Source organism: Athene cunicularia, assembly GCF_003259725.1.
Source record: "Athene cunicularia isolate RWA chromosome 13 unlocalized genomic scaffold, athCun1 chr13_part1, whole genome shotgun sequence".
Taxonomy (NCBI): domain Eukaryota; kingdom Metazoa; phylum Chordata; class Aves; order Strigiformes; family Strigidae; genus Athene; species Athene cunicularia.
In genome coordinates this window covers 16,437,087-16,445,789 of record NW_020799117.1, presented here as the reverse complement: position 1 = coordinate 16,445,789, position 8,703 = coordinate 16,437,087, and the positions used below count along the sequence as shown (strand labels likewise).

Below are 8,703 nucleotides of genomic sequence, written 5' to 3'. Positions count from 1 at the left end.
GCGGCTGCCCGCCACGGACAGGGCTCCCCGTGCCCTGCAGCGGCTGAGAGCCCCTAGGAGGACTAGAGACTCCTTTTGGGGGAATGGGCATGAATGTAGGCACATGGGTGGGGTTTATTTTGCTACACCGGTGATTAGTCGTGAAATTCTACGTGCTGGCCAAGAAATGGAGGTTTTCGTTTGTTAGGTAAAAAATTCTGCATGTCAGCCTGGGCAGACAGAGCAGCAGAGGAGGGCACCAGAGGCTCCTCACAGGGACCCCCAGGACCCTTAGCCCTTGCCACCAAAGGCTCTGTCCCTGCCCCTGCGTGTACAGGCAGGGCAGGGGGAGGCTTCCCCGCAGGGTGTTGAGCAGCATGGGGGACAGCAAAGCAGCAGCAGCAACACGTTGTGGTGGGGAGGTGAATTTTGGCCCTTGGGAAAATGCCAGCATAAGAGAAGACTCCCTGAACACCAATGCCTCCTCCTGAAAAGTAACGGCAAAAGCGATCTGTTCACCAGGAGGAAAGAAGAGGAGCACTTTTGGGGTCCCTAAGCCTGCAGCAGCAGGGTGGCTGTCCAGGCATGAGCAGGGGCTGGAGAGGGGCAGCAGCTGCCACGCTGGGCTCTGGCGCTCAGCCGCCCTCCCGGGCCCTCCCCACAGTGGGAGGAGGTGTTTGGGTACAGGTCAAGGATGTGTTTGCTACCTCAGCTGGCTTGACCCCTTGGTTGCTCTCCCGCCTCACTCCTGCTGTGCCCGGGTATCCTTGGCAGGGCTGGCACCTCTCAGCAGCATCCCCAGCCTCTGGGAGCTGGTGCCCCTGTGTTGGGGCAATCCTGGCATTGCTCCAGCAGTCAACTGGGCCAGCTTCAGCTTCCGCCTTTGCCAAAGGCTTGCTTTGTAATGCTGGGAAAATCCTACAGTAATTGACAGATCTGTAGGAGGGTATTAAGTGTCTACATGTCAAATAGTGGCTTTTATTTTATCAGTCTGTGTAAAACATTCTGTATTCTCTGGGCAGGAGGTGGAAGTGTTACGGTGAATGTTTTCAGAAAATGAATTAGTGTCATGTTGTCCTTTCCCAGCAACACTCCCCTGACAGACGGCCACTGGGGCTATGGCTGCCCAGCCTCACCAGCAGCTCTGCTCTCGCATGGGCTTTGAGGACTGTTTGCCAGGACCACAGTTGGGAATAACACTGTATTTCTTGTCCTTTGACTCTCTATACAATAAATCAAGCTGAGTTTCCAACCCTCTGTTTGCTGATGCTCTCCAGCTATGTTTTGAGTCCATTTATTTCTCATTGCTTTGCATCACCCTGGCAATGTGCCAAGCACAAGAGCTGAGAAGAAACACAATTAGTTTGCCGTATGTGAGTCCAGGGCTCAGCATCCATCCATTGGTACACACAGGTCTTGAAGGCAGTGGAAAATGTATATTTTTTAAGTTAGAAAATTATTTGTCTTCTGGAAATGAATAAATTGTTGACATAAGCTAAAAGTCATAAGAGGAGAATGGGTTATGTTGTCAGATATTCACCATAAGAATGTTACGCTTTTGAGTGCTGATATGAACGTGGTGGTAAGCAACTCAGAGGGATGCCAGCAGGAGGGGCCGAACCGCTGGCCATGCCATGCCCAGCGACAGGGAGGGACCCACCTTGCCCCACGGCTGCTGTGCTATAGGGGCACTGGGCATGGAGAAGCCAGCATCTGCTGTCCTCTATGTTGCATTCACTGGTGAAAGCTGCTTGTAAAGGCAGCAGAAGTGCCCAGCATGAAGCACAAGCCTGGGGCAGGCAATTAGGTGGCCCAGACTCTGGCAGGTCCTGTGAGGCAGTGAGGAAACCTTGTGGGATGCTGCAAAGGCCCACCAAGCGATCTCAGCTACAGCCATGAGCAAGGGTCCCCCCCTGTCCCAGCACTCATCCTGTCATGGCAGAGATGTTAAGAGTCAGGGAGGTGGTTCTGGGAGTGTTTTCATGTGGATTTCAGTTCTTTATCATATAAATTTGCAATTCCAGCTTCTGAAGCCCATCATTTAGCAACACTTCCAGGGGTAGCATTAGCTGAGACCTGACAAAATCTTGCCCCTTGTGGTCTGGCAAGATCTGTACAATAGGCACTGAGTGTACAGTAGGCATGAGTGTACACGCTGCTCGCTGTACCCATCCCTCCTCTGCCTCTTCCCATTTCCCTTGATGCTCCTGGGAAAAGGCAGGACCTGGAGCTGTTGGAAGGCATGCTTGTGTGAGAAAGGAACTTGGCTTCTCTGGTGAATAAATAAAAGCCAGTAATTAGCTGTTTTCTGCATTAAAACAAGGCTTTATGAAAAGCAAAAGACAAAGGATAGGCCCTGCTGAGAGCTTGGAAGGTTTTTACTGTGGTGCCTGACATCTTCAGGCTGCTAGAGCCTGGGGACCACTTGTGGGTCTCAGCGTGGTTCAGCAACCTTAAGCATCTGCAGTAGGATTGGTGCTGGCCACCCTGGTTTCAGCTTTCCTGGGCTGTGGGACTGCAGACCTTGCTGCTGTTTCCATTGTCTTCCAGAAACGGGGCAGGAGCAGGGTGTGTGCGGGGGAGAGAGGTTTGTGGTGGGTGCACAGAGGTGCTGCACAACAGCTTCCTGCTTTCCTTCCCAGCTCTGAAGTCTCACACAAGAATGAGGATCCTTTGGAAATCTGACCTTTTTTCTCAGTTTTACTCCTCGTATTTGGTAACCCTTCCTTCTTTCACAAAGTAGCACAATAATCAGGTGATGTCCTTGACTCATGATGGGGCCTTTCCATTTGTTAGGAAAAGCCTATTGATTTAATTTCTGTATCATTATTAATAATATGGAATATGTCACTGATGATGGTACATGAAATCCAATAGAGTTTGAAAAAAAGGATAAAGTATTAAATAAACCTTGCCAAAGGACAGGAAGGAGGTAGAGGTGAATGTGCAGTGAGGTTACATGGTACCTTGGCTGCTGCTCCACCTCTCCAGCTCCACGCAGGCTGTTAGTGCGTTTGACTTCTGGGAAATGTTGGCAGGGCCACCTGAGCTGGTCAAACACCAGCATGCATGGGTTGCTGCTGGGGAACATGGATTGAAAGCCATGTCAAATAACGAGTAGCCAAGCTTGTATCCAACCCCATCTAGCTCCTGTGCCACTGTGCAGCTGCGGCTGTGGCTCTGGAGGTGATGCCGGCAGAGCGGTTCACTTGATGGCTGCCTGGGATGGGAGAAGGATGCGACCTTTCCCACCTAGTGCAGGAAGATGAGAGCTGTCTGCTGAGGTGGATATGCTGTCCCTTTCACCAGCACATGGCCTAAGCAGAAATAGCTGTCATACTTGCTGTTACACATAAATATATGATTATGTATAAAGATGCATCTGAAGAGTGCATAAAGCAGACATATCTGGCTGCTTGTCCAGTGACTGTGGAAAGACCTGTCAAACACAGCTTTCTCTGGGCTCTCCGGGTAACTTGCCACTAGATGTCACAGCGTGCTTGAGTTTGCAGCGGGGGACTAGGAGTGCCACCGGTGCTGGGGACCCTCACCCAACCCACCCAGAGTGGGGGCAAAAATGTTCCTTACAGCCCCTCTGTTGCACTGAAGCAAACAAATAGCATCTTTATGTCTGTTCTTTTCTTTTAGAGTGTTTTGGAAACATTCTTGGATTTCATATGTCATTCAGCAAAGTCAGAGAGACCAGCAGGCAAATAAAGAGGTTCACCTGCTGCCAGCCTGTGGGGGTGACCCTGATGGGACCCCTCTCCCGGCAGGTTCCAGTGGTCCTTCCCCTCCAACAGCAAATTCTCATTAGCTTCAGTCAATTTATCAGGAGTACACTATATGTGTTTCAAAAGCTCTTGCTGTAAGTGGGACACATTTTGCCATCAGTCCCATTCCCTCCAGCATGAGGCAAATGGAGGCCAGAGCTTGTGCAGCTGCCTGGTACTGACCTCTGCCTAAATCATATCAGACAGCTATTTATAGGCGCACAGGAAGCTGCGCTGGACCCTGTGCTTCCTCTCTCATCTGAGCTGAATCTTTAATTAGCGCAGCAGCACAGGGAACGTTAATTCTGTGTGTGTTTTCACTGAACATTGTGCTGAGCGGTGGTAGAATATGTATGTAGTCAGGTTTGGGCAGGTTGGTGGTGGGATAGGCAAGTCATCTTATAAACTTGTTACAGTTTTATATAAAAATGAGTATATCGTTAAAAGACTAGAAGTAGATCAGAATGAGATGCATTTGCTGAATAAATAAATAAATTACAGCATTTAAACCTCCTGGTGGAAGGGATTTATGTACAGACCCAGACTGGCGAGGCCATGCCACCGCCTATACCCAGGCGGTTCTTCAGTGAACTGTAGCTATTGACATAATGATGGCATCGCTGCTGCATTCATTCACCATCAAAAATGAGCATGTTTTTGACTGAACAAATGACACCTCCAGGTGTTACCAGGGATGGACAGTGGTATTCTTTCCTCACATTCAGTAGCATCACTGATCTTGAGACTGGGATCTGCTCAGCCTGAGTGGGGATCTGGAGAGGACACTGCTCCCTCCCTGCTCCCTCCTTGTGTACAGGGACGTTAAGCAGACATACGCACGCTGTGAGGGGAGGCAGGACTCGTGTATGCATGTGTGGGGAAGGGAGATGCTCCCTGTGCCCCCGGGATCGCAGTGTGCCTGTGCCTCAGTCTCCTCCTGTCAGGACAGATCTGGGGACCTTCACGCATCCTGGAGTGCATACTGGTCTAGATCCCCCAGAGACTGTGGGGGACTACCTAGGGTGGTATGTGCAATATGAGTAGTAGTTCAGTGCTTTTGAACAGCAGCTGCACACCTACCCCAGCTCACACACTTTCATGCCAGAGGAGGTGCCCTACAACTGACCTTGAAAGACCAGAAGCCCACTCCCAGGCTGGCCATGGTGAGCAAATCCCTGTCAGACACCACTGCCAAAGAGGGAAAAGGCAAAGCAATATTTTACTTTATAAAGCACACTTTTTTTTGAAGTGTATGTATGCATGTATCCGATTCTTTTCTTCTCCCCATGTCCAGAAAATAGGACTGTTCCCATGCTGGCTTTACCTTTTATGTCAGCACATGAAGATGCTCTCATAGTGTTCAAGGGTTTTTCAAAAGGGTCCATAATTTAATGAAAACTTTCCTAAAAAGCCTGTTGTTTTCAAAAGTTATCTAGAAACTAATTTTGAACCTCAGTGCCCTTCAATCCATAGCAGATTTGCTCCTGCAGTCACCACTGAGACCGTGGACCTAGTGTGTCTCATCAGACTAGCATAGTAGAGGGCTCTGTATGTTCAATGCTTTAACTGATTAGGCTACTAATTACAGAAGCTAGAGAGTTGTTTAAAGCAACTGGAAGGAGAAATCACAGAAATTTTCCTTGAACAGCTTCCAAACTGATAGGACATTAAACAAAGTAGAACTTGGAGAAATTTAAATTACAGCTTGTGACCTGAATGTCAGACATCATACTGCACATACACCGTGGAGTGTATTCTCTCTGCAACAGTCAGGATGGATGGGTTATAGCTGCAAACTACTCACTACTATTACTTTTCGCCACATGAATCTCTCTGACCAATAGCACATTATCATTTTGCTTTGTCTGTGATTGCCTTTTTTCCCCCATGGCACCAGTCCAGAATAAATACAAATCTTATTTAGTCACAGTTAGTGACTGTGCCTTAATATTAGGAGTCTCCCAAAATACTTACTGTGCTACTTTCTCCTTGGAGAACAAGACTTGAGCCGCCCTACCATTCCCATCTCCCTGCAGTAACTATCACAGCAAAAGGTGCTTTGAGCAGAGCAGGTTGCTCCTCTGGAGAAGAAGGGTTTATTGGTTAGGGGCTCCCCTTTGGTGCTGTGAGCTCAAAGTCCAGTTTCAGCTCTGGGGAAATGGCATAGCCTTACGGTGTTTCAAAAAAGCATTGCTTCCCTGTTTCAGTGGGAGTGGGAGGATGGATGCTTAGGATACATGCACAGAGGAGAAGAGGTGAGATCCGTAAAAACACCAAGAAAACCAGCAAAAGCTTCTCCAGCCTGTCCCACCTGAGTGTCTTAAGGCTGAGCTAGGTCCTTGCAGAGGAGGCAGTAGAGCATCTTCTGTGGCCTGCTGGCAGTTCCCAAGGGCTGTGCATGTCAGGGAAAGAGAAATTCCTCCCTGGAGCCTTTTTTGCCTTGCTGTTTTCCCTTGCCTGGGAGGAAATACCTCAGTCTGAGGAGCACAGCATCCCTGCAGCAGGTGGGAGCAGCCCAGCACCGGCTCCATGTTCTCACCCAGGTCTGGGCATGGGCAGAGGTGGGAGCTGGCAGCTGGAGTATTGGCATCAGCCTACGGGGAGAGAGCCACAGCCTGGCTCCTGCTCCGAGCGGCCAGAGACCACGGGCCCCAGCCTCAGTCACTGCCAGGGCACGAGGAAGGAAGCCTTCTGTGTGGAGATACAGGTGGCATGGGAGGGTGGTTTTGTCTAACAGGTTTACTTCTGTAGGGTGGTGCTGGGACTTAGAATAGCAACTCTTTGGAAAAAAACCCCAGCACTTAAAAAATTACCATAAATCTAATTTTATGCAGTTATCACCAATCATTGCAGATTAATAATCAATGCTGATTAATTCTGCAGCATGACCAAACTGCTGCAAGGCCCTCACCCTAGTATGTTTAATATATACTAGCGTATACATTAAATGTGGTTTCCAGACATGTTAGAGCTTCTCAAGGATAGTGTAGATCAGGTGTGGGCTGGAAGGCAGCTGGCCCAAGTGCTCTGCAGGAGGAATGTGTGGGCCCAGAATCGTGCAGGGCCCTGAGTTTCCTTTCACTTGAGGTTTTTTTTTTCACTCCTGTGCTGTTCTGTCACCCTCAGATGTGTCAGCATTGCTTTGCATCAGTCAAAGAGCTGAATCCGGTGCCTGGCAATTAAAACCCACCCAGGAAAGCCTGGGCTGTGCTGAAGAGCAGCATGGATAGCAGGGCTCCAGAGCTGGGAGGGGGGCAGTGAGTGGGACGCCTGGCACTGGGACCTTGCCATCCCAGCAGCTTGTCCTGAGCAGTCATCCGCACAGGCAGATGGTCTGACAGAGGCTGTAGCATTGCTTTACTCCTTTCCTAAGGCTATGTGAATACTCCTGAAAGAGAAATGCATTAGCTTTACCTCCTCCTGAAGTCAGAACCTGACTTTTTCCCATGTCAGCTGGATTGAGAGACCCATGCTGGTTTCCCTGTGGCTGACTGCAGTGCCCCTGCAGCTGTGATCACCTGGTGCCAGGAGAGTCTGCATTTACTGGTCGTGAAGAAACTGCCTCTTCAGTTTGCTTCTAGGGTCTACCTTCAGAGCTGCTCAACTTTTTAACATTTTAATGCAAAGTGCTAGGGAGTTTGCCTAATCTAAATACTCCCATGTGCGGTGTCTGTTGAGGGCTGCACTGCCCTTTGGAGGAAAGGAGCCAGAGCCCGGTGGTGGGCAGTGCCCCCAGGCCCCCCTCCCAGCAGAGGGTCCTGCAGCCTGGCTGGGGCTGGGCTTGGTGCATGCACAGCTAACAGGGCTTCTGCTCCTGCTGCAGCTCTCGGCGCAGCGGCAAGGGATTTCAAGCACAGGTTAGGCTCCTGAGGTGTAGAGCTTGTCCATCTCAGGAAAAGAGAAATTCCTCCTTGGGCCTCAACTGGAAGTGGTTGGATGGTGGAGAACACAATGGCTCTGCTTCAGATGAGGAAGCGGTGATGATGCCCCAGAGCCAGCAGGTCTCCAAGTGGAAACAACCCTCAAAGCCATTCTGTGCCCCATGGAAGTGGTCAGGAGAGTATCAGTATCTACCTGAATCTATCAGTATCTACCTGAGCTCAGTATATACCTGAATTAAGTATCTGGCTTAACACTAAAGCAGTTGAGTCAATGGGCATTTTTCCTTTGATTTAAGAGCTGTGGGGTGGTTCCTCCATGACCTGCCAACCAGACCCTGGGATCCATCTGCAAGGGCAGGCATGGCAGTGAGCTGGAATGAGGGAGGCATGCTGGGCGTGAATAGGAAGGACTTTTGACTGAAATCCCAGGACTGCTGAATGTTTCAAGAGAAGCTGTGCACACTCTTGAGTGCACACAAGCAGAGCCCACGTGCAGTCCCAAGGTATGGGATCCACCCTCCAGTTTGTCCTGGAGTCACAGCAGCAGCTGGCGCAGGAGTGATCTTCCGTTGCCAGGAGAAGAGAGCACACGATGTTCAGGGAGGAGAGGTCAGGTCTCTTCCTGTTTAGATGTTTTCAAAAAATGCTTAAGCATTTTAGTGGAAAAATGACTGAGGGAACCATCCAAATTAGGAAACAGAAAATAATGCACTAGCATAAATATAATTTTGACAGCTGAAATGAGAGGCAAGTGGTTGTCAGGTAGGGCTGGTAGGCAGGCTGCTGGGCCAGCAGCTCGTGATGAAGTTCAGCAGCCAAGGGGCATGTTCTCGCTGCCAGGCGCAGGGACATGCCTACTCAGCAGCTGTTACTAGTGGTGTGCCAGCTTGGGTGTCAGAGCCAAGTCACTGGGTGTCTTTCATCTCGGGCTCTCCCAACATAGTGCAAACAGTCAGTGAGATGTATCCTTCAAGTGGGGGACTCAGTATTTCCAGCAGTGGATACTGAAAACTATGACACTAAAATCAGAAGTTTATGGAATATAAATTATTAGCAGACTTTTCAGAGCC

The 8,703-nt window shown here is 49.7% G+C and overlaps 1 protein-coding gene across 1 annotated transcript in view; it reads left to right on the top strand.

The window, feature by feature from the left end:
• Positions 1-8,703, top strand: part of LOC113485162 (rho GTPase-activating protein 7-like) — a 51,991-nt gene that overhangs the window by 847 nt on the left and 42,441 nt on the right. The gene's annotated exons all lie outside the window — the stretch shown is intronic.